Raw genomic sequence first — 8,003 nt, forward strand, 5'->3', positions numbered from 1 at the left:
TGTACTTTTGGTGTCATATTTAAGAAACCATTAACTAATCCAAAGTCACAAATATTTACCCTAATATTTTCTACTGTTTTATAATTTTGGCTCTTACATTTGGGTCTTTTATCTAGTTTGAGTTAATTCTTCTATATGATGTGTGGCAATGGTCCATGTAGATATCCAATTGTCCCAGCAATTGAAGACACTATTCTTTCCCCATTTAATTGTCTTGGCCCTGTTGCTGAAAATCAATTACCCATAAATATATGGATTTATTTCTGGATTCTCAATTCTATTTCATTGGTCTATATGTCTATCCTCATACCAGTATCACACAGTTTTTATTGTGATGGCTGGCTGTATATTTTAAAATTGGGAAATTTTAGTTCTCCATCTTCGTTCTACTTTTTCAAGAAATTTTGGCTATTATGGGTCCGTTGCATTTCCACAAGAATATTTGGATTAACTAGTCAATTTCTGCAGAAACCTAGCTTGGATTTTTTTATTAAAGTATTTTTAAATAAATTGATGTATTTCAATGCTGTAACATGATAGCCCAATTCTACATCAAGGTAGCATAAGAGAAGATTCCTGGCATTTTTTTTTTAATTTTTATTGAGATTGTTCACATGCCATGCAATTATCCAAAGATTCAAAGTGTACAATCAGTTGCCCCTCGTACCCACATACAGCTGTGCATCCATGACCACACTTAATTTTTGTTCAATTTTTAGAACTTTTTCATTACTCCAGACAAGAAATAAAGCAAAAGACAAAAAAAAAAAAGAAAAAAAAAGAGAACAGGAAACTCAAATCCTCCCATATCCTTAACCAACCCCCCTCAATTGTTGACTCGTAGTGTTGGTATACTACATTTGTTACTGTTTATGAAAGAACATTGAAATACTACCAACTGTAGTATATAGTTTGCAATAGGTATATATTTTTTCCCTTTATGCCCCATCTATTATTAACTTTTAATTGTATTGTCATACATTTGTTCTTGTTCATGGAAGAGATTTCTAATACTTGTACAGTTAATCATGGACATTGCCCATAATAGGATTCAGTTTTATACATTCCCATCTTTTGATCTCCAACTTTCCTTCTGGTGACATATATGATTCTGAGCTTCTCCTTTCCACCTCATTCATGCACCATTCGGCACTGTTAGTTATTCTCACATCTTGCTACTGACACCTCTGTTCATTTCCAAACATTTAAGTTCATTCTAGTTGAACACTCTGCTCATACTAAGCAACCACTGCCCATTCTTTAGCCTCACCCTATATCTTGGTACCTTATATTTCTTGTCTATGAGTTTAAATATTATAATTAGTTCCTATTAGTGAGACCCTGCAATATTTGCCCTTATGTGTCTGGCTTATTTCACTGAGTATATTGCCCTTGAGGTTTCTTCATCAACCTATTTTTTAGATGTTTTTTTTCACATGTCATACATTCCATCCTAACTAAACAATCAATGGTTCTCTGTATGGTCACATATTTATGTGTTCACCACCTTCACCACTATCTATATAAGGGCATCTACATTCCTTCCACAAGGCAGGAGGGAGAGTCAAAGAAGGTAGAAAGGCAAAAGTAAAAGAAAAAAGAAAGAAGGAAAAAATGACAGCTAGGAAGCAGCAAAAGGAAAGATAACCTTAAATCAAAGTAGAATAAAGAGTCAGACAACACCACCAATGTCAAGTGTCTAACACGCCTCCCTTATCACCCCCCTTATCTGCATTTACCTTGGTATATTGTCTTTGTTACATTAAAGGAAGCATAATACAATGATTCTGTTAGTTACAGTCTCTAGTTTGCATTGATTGCATCCCTCCCCTCAGTGTCTCCCCGTTTTTAACACCTTGCAAGGTTGACATTTGCTTGTTCTTCCTTGTAAAAGAACATATTTGTACATTTTATCACAATTGTTGAACACTCTAGATTTCGCTGAGTTACACAGTCCCATTCTTTATCTTTCCTCCTTTCTTCTGGTGTCTCTCTCAACCATATTCATAGTTATCTTTGTTCAGTGTACTTACATTGCTGTGCTACCATCTCCCAAAATTGTGTTCCAAACCATGCATTCCTGTCTTCTCCTATCACTCTGGAGTGCTCCCTTTAGTATTTCCTGTAGGGCAGGTGTCTTGTTCACAGTCTCTCATTGTCTGTTTGTCAGGAAATATTTTGAGTTCTCCCTCATATTTGAAGGACAGCTTTGCTGGATATAGGATTCTTGGTTGGTGGTTTTTCTCTTTCAGTATCTTAAATATATCCCACCACTTCCTTCTTGCCTCCATGGTTTCTGCTGAGAAGGCCACACATAGTCTTATTAAGCTTCCTTTGTATGTGATGGATTGCTTTTCTCTTGCTGCTTTCAGCATTCTCTCTTTGTCTTTGACATTAGATAATCTGATTATTAAGTGTCTTGGTGTAGGCCTATTCAGATCTATTCTGTTTGGTGTATGCTGCACTTCTTGGATCTGTAATTTTATGTCTTTCATAAGAGATGGGAAATTTTCATTGATTATTTCCTTTATTAGTGCTTCTGCCCCTTTTCCTTTCTCTTCTCCTTCTGGGACACCAAGTATGCATACATTATTGTACTTTGTTTTGTCCTTAAGTTCCCAGAGATGTTGCTCATATTTTTTCATTCTTTTCTCCATCTGCTCCTTTGCATGTAGGCTTTCAGGTGTTTTGTTCTCCAGTTCCTGAGTGTTTTCTTCTGCCTCTTGAGATCTGCTGTTGTATGTTTCCATTGTGTCTTTCATCTCTTGTGTTGTGCCATTCATTTCCATAGATTCTGCTAGTTGTTTTATTGAACTTTTGATTTCTGTCTTGTGTATGCCCAGTGTTTTCTTTATAGCCTTTATCTCTTTTGCCAAATCTTCTCTAAACTTTTTGAATTGCTTTAGCATTAGTTGTTTAAATTCCTGTATTTCAGTTGAAGTGTACGTTTGTTCCTTTGACTGGGCCATAACTTCATTTTTCTTAGTGTAGGTTGTAGTTTTCTGTTGTCTAGGCATCTGACCTCCTAGGCCACCCCAATCAGGTTTTCCCAGATGAGAACAGGCTCAGGTCACAGAAGGAAGAAATATTCACTATCCAGTTTCCCTGATGGTTTTCCTTAGAGGATTGACACACCCTGTGCTTTTCTGCCTGGCAGGTGCACCTGTCAGCCTGTCACTGACTGGTGTAAGGGGATGTGGACCATGGCTCTCCTCCTCCAGGCTTTGGGGTCTGGTTCTGTTTAGGCAGGCAGTAGAGCTGGGCTCCTCCCTTTCCTCTTGGAAAGCTATTCCCCCTCCAGAGATGTCACTTGAATGTCAATAAGTTCTTTGTTTCTCTGACTCTGCTGATCAAAGTGCTGTGATTTAAAAATGGCTGAGGCTTTCTTTACTGCAAAGTGCTGTGGGCTGAAAACAGCTGAGGCTTTCTCCACAGAGAGAGATAGGGACAGAAAGCTCCCAGATTCACCTATCAGCCAGAGATAGCACCCAATCCTCTGGGCTCCCCATCCTGAGAGAGATATGTCCCCTGACTCTCCCAAGGTCAGTTGTCACCAACAGCCTCCGTCTGCTTATTGGGGGTTTGCTGTCTGTATTGAGCAGTTAACATTAAAACCCCAGATGGAGCTGGGCTGAGGTACACTAGCTTGTTTGGAGAATTCTGCTCTCTAGCACCACGAGGCTTCCATGAGGGAGGGGCTCTCAGCTCTCGGTTCTTGGTGCAGGTCTGCAGCTTTTACTTACAGATTTTATGCTGTGATCTCGGGCATTCCTCCCAATTCAGGTTGGTGAATGATGAGGACATTCACATTTGTCTCCCTGCAGTTATTCCAGGTTATTTACTAGTTTTTTGGTCATTTATGAGTTGTTCCGGGGGGACTAACACTCTTGCACTCCTCTCTATGCTGCCATCTTAGCTCCTCCCCAATTCCTGGCATTTTTTAAAAATATATATAACACTACAAATGACAGTACACTTGCATTTGACTTCACAAGAAATTATCTTCAGGTTAATGAAGATTCTTTAACAGCTTTAACACCTTTTAAACAGTGAAGATGTACATTGTATTGATTGAATAGACAATGACAAGTCTAATAATTCCTGTGCCCTAAAAACATACTGAAAAGAAAGGGATGCAATGGTAGCATGGTCAGCTTGTTGAACAGAACTCAAGTCTTTTAAAGTTAATTGTTTAAAGAAAATAAAATGTATCAAAAGTATAGTGTATCTTACAGAAGATACACAGATTAGAACCCTGAAGCAGTGAATGTGTTTCTACCTGTTTTTCGATGGAAAGAAGTCATTGATATAGAATCCTCCAGCCATCTGTAGTGTTGAATCTCCTCATACACATGCTCTTAATGAACTACAATCAGAATTCCCTGCTCTTTACAAATGCTGGTGAATGGTAACTTGCACTATTGTTATGGATCAGAGCAATAGCTGTCTGGATTTCAGGTATCAGGTGGAGTCTCTCTTTTTAAATCCCATAAGCCACACACTTTCCAAAATGGATGCCAACTTCTTAGGATTTACCAATAAAGGGCATTTAAAACAGTGGGAACAAGTGACTTTTGATACTTTTAACATTCTATTACAGTCCAATCCACTGTGAGAAACAAGTATGTTTCACTTGTTACAACTACAAAGAGAATATCTGACTCCATCATATTACATGTATCTTAGTGAATGAGTTTTTTATATAAGATTTTTCTCATGAAAACTCAGGTTAAGAACAAGGTTCTTTTCCTTGAAAGGCAAGGAAAAGCTGGTTAAATGTTAGTTAATGGGATCTATTTTCAGTTTTGACAGTAGAGAATGACCTGGCTTGAATGAGATTTGCTAATGTAAAAACATTTACTTATTTCCCAACCTTAGATACAATTAGATTGCAAGAAATCTAATGTCCAGAATTTTTATCTGCTGATCATTACTAAGATAATTGGGCTTAGTCCACTAGTTAGTTTAACCAGGACCCTTAACACTATTTGTATATTCTCCAAATACTGCAGATGAAAGTAAATACACCAAAGTAACAATAAAATCATTTGTGTACTGAGTTGCTGGATTTTGGATAAGCATAGATGGGATCTTCTTGGCTATCACCAAGAACTAATTAATGGCTACTCTTTTGTATTTGTCAGTAGCCCAGATTTAAATCATGCATAATTTGAATGGATTAGGAGAAACTGTAATCCACCGTATGATAAAAAGTAAAATATTGAGCAAACTACATCTGTAACCTGGGTTTTGGTGATAGGACTCTTCTTTTAATGACCCAACTCACTGCTAGAAACTTAGTGTTTTGTCCTAAATTACATTTTTAGACCTGAACCAAGTCAAGTTTTCATGAGGATCATATATTCTTTTCTTCTTTTTGTCACATCTCTTAAAACAAGTGCTCTGCCCCCTAGGGAACTAAGAATGATTTGTAGAGACTTTCATCTCCAGAAACAGAATAGTCAAGAGCATAAATTATGTTAAGAAGCTTCATTTCCCTCATGTCAATTCTTATAACACATGGTTTATTTTCCCTATGAATAGGGCATGCTTAAGTTGATAAAATGAATCAAAATCAGCTTATTGAAAAGTTAAAAATGTAGGTTACTATAAGGTATGTATCGTCACACAGAACAATGGCAAACAGTCCAATCTAGAGTTTAAATAAATGTAAATGACTTTAAAACTAACAATATGTAAAGCTGAAGTGAATACCTTGGATAACTTATAAAACTACATCTGACTTTTTACATAGGACATTCATTCTTAAGGTAGAAAAATCTAATTTTACATGTAATGATGTGGTTTTTATATCCAAGGATCAAACTGGGAGTAGACTCAAGCAGATAGATTCCTTGTTAAGGAGGACTTATCTGGAGTGACAATTTTATTTGTAGTGTATGTTATGTAAGAGACATACATTTGAGATAGCCTAAAAAGATGAATTTTAAGACATAAATATTTTCAACAGGAGGTCAATGAGACCAAGCATTCTATTTATGAGGTGAAACTATTCCCATAAAAAACTAACAAACTCCAACACACTCCTTCTGATATGGTACATAAAAAGTTTGAAATATCAAAGAATTACCTTTTTGCAGTGTGCTACTTTAGACTCTGGGTTTTAAAGTCTAGTATAAAAGGTAGCCTGAATCATTAAAAGTAGTTGAATATCAACTCATACTGTTACTCAGAAGGCTACCACTTAGAATATTCCTACTGCATCAACAAAATTCTGTGCAGGGAAGAAATCAGTGCATATTAAAATAAAAGGATCTCCTTACCCCCCACCCCAACTCCAAATGCATGTGCCAAAACACTAACCAGTCAATAGCAAGAATATCCTTAAAGAAAAACATCTTAATTTCAGAATCAAAGGCATTTATGCCAGATACACACAAGAATGTCCTACCCTGTCTAGTTGGATGCATCTTTGTAATGAAACCAATTGTTAAATAGAAACCTCAGTGGATGTGCTACTCAAAGTGGGAGGGTGTGCTAAGAGGAAGTGAGCCTGGGGATGGGCCACCTCTCCAGTAGATCAAGGCCCCTGGCCCTCAAGGCTGTGTGTGTGCTCCTTCACCTTGGTAGTTTGGTTCCCTGTATCCCAGTCCAATACCTTTAAGAACAAAAACAAACAAAATCCAAAAGACAATTCTTAAGCAGGTGATAGTGACTATAATTGTGTAAGTACCTTTTTGCATGTCTATTTTTTATGCCATAGCTCTGGCAATTGTCAGAAGTGTACAAAGATTACCTGACAAATTTTTGAAAAGTTGAAGATTTTCTTCTTTCATGGTAGCAGGGGTTCATGCAAGATTTGTAAACAGCAATACAAAAATACTGTAAACATAACTTAACAGCTTGTATAAACATAAGAAGTAAATCCACACTTACAAGTGGGTTAAAAAAACACAAGTTTAGCTTCATACAAAGTTCTCCCTCCTGCACCAAGTGATTTTTTTATTACAAATTTAATCCTGAGCTGAAAAACTGGGATTTGGGGGAGAGCCATCTTTGCATATGAAATATCCAAAAGATGCTTACTCTTTGCTTTTCTCTAGTGATATTCAACTGCCAGCGACAGTTTCAAATGTGTGACTTTGGAGACATTTATAGTGTGTGGTGCCCAGGTTGGGTGCCCACTGCAGTGCTTACCATGGAAGCTGATGTGGCAGCATCCTCCACTTCCTCCAGTTCATCCTGGAGCTCTTGGCTGACACAAGACTGCAGGAGTAAGCCACTCCTTCAAGAGGCAACTCTGTTGAAAGAGTATACAGGAACTGAAGTAGGCAAGTCAATTGATACAGTGAGGAATCTCTTTCCTACAAAGAATCTCTGACAAAGCTGAAGAAAAGTGATTGCAGTTTTTAATGCATCAAATGATAGACATTGCCTTTGTATTCTTCTCCCAGTTTCTCTATAATTTTTTCTATGTCATCTTCTAGGAACTGAGTGCTCCCTAAAACAACAGCTTCTTTAAATTTAAATATTTCTCCTAGTTCAGAAGCATTTCCTGGGGAAATTTCAAATATGCCAGAAAAGTGGTAAGGATGTTCACCATAAGCAAATTCTCTGCCATATAGTTCAATTCCTGAATGAAAAACTTCAATTCCAATGGATGAGGTATATTGTTCATCCAGTACATGCCATACACATTGAGCACCACTAACTGGTTAGCCCCCATCCTCCTCCTCAGAGGTCGTGTTTACATCCTTGTGTCATTGATGATTCTTTCCTGTGTTAGTGGGACTGCATTCAGCTTGGGGAATGCTTGAACTCTTCTCACATCCTGATTTGATTGCTCTTGAGTAGGTGCAGTTTAGCATATGCACACAGTCTTCCCAATCCTGAGAGTTGACCATGATCCTAGGAGGGCTCTTCTGGCTGTGTCTTATCCTTCTTCTGTCTATTAACCTTCTGCCTACCCTGTCATTTCTCTTGAATCATGGAGCTATCAGACTCCTATTAATTGCTCTCCACTAAGAGCTCCATTGTTTACA

The 8,003-nt window shown here is 37.4% G+C and overlaps 1 pseudogene; it reads right to left on the reverse strand.

The window, feature by feature from the left end:
* Positions 1-7,113: 7,113 nt before the first annotated feature.
* On the reverse strand, positions 7,114-7,687 carry LOC119522170 (annotated as a pseudogene).
* Between the last annotated feature and the right edge of the window lie 316 nt (positions 7,688-8,003).

Source organism: Choloepus didactylus, chromosome X, assembly GCF_015220235.1.
Source record: "Choloepus didactylus isolate mChoDid1 chromosome X, mChoDid1.pri, whole genome shotgun sequence".
Lineage (NCBI taxonomy): Eukaryota > Metazoa > Chordata > Mammalia > Pilosa > Megalonychidae > Choloepus > Choloepus didactylus.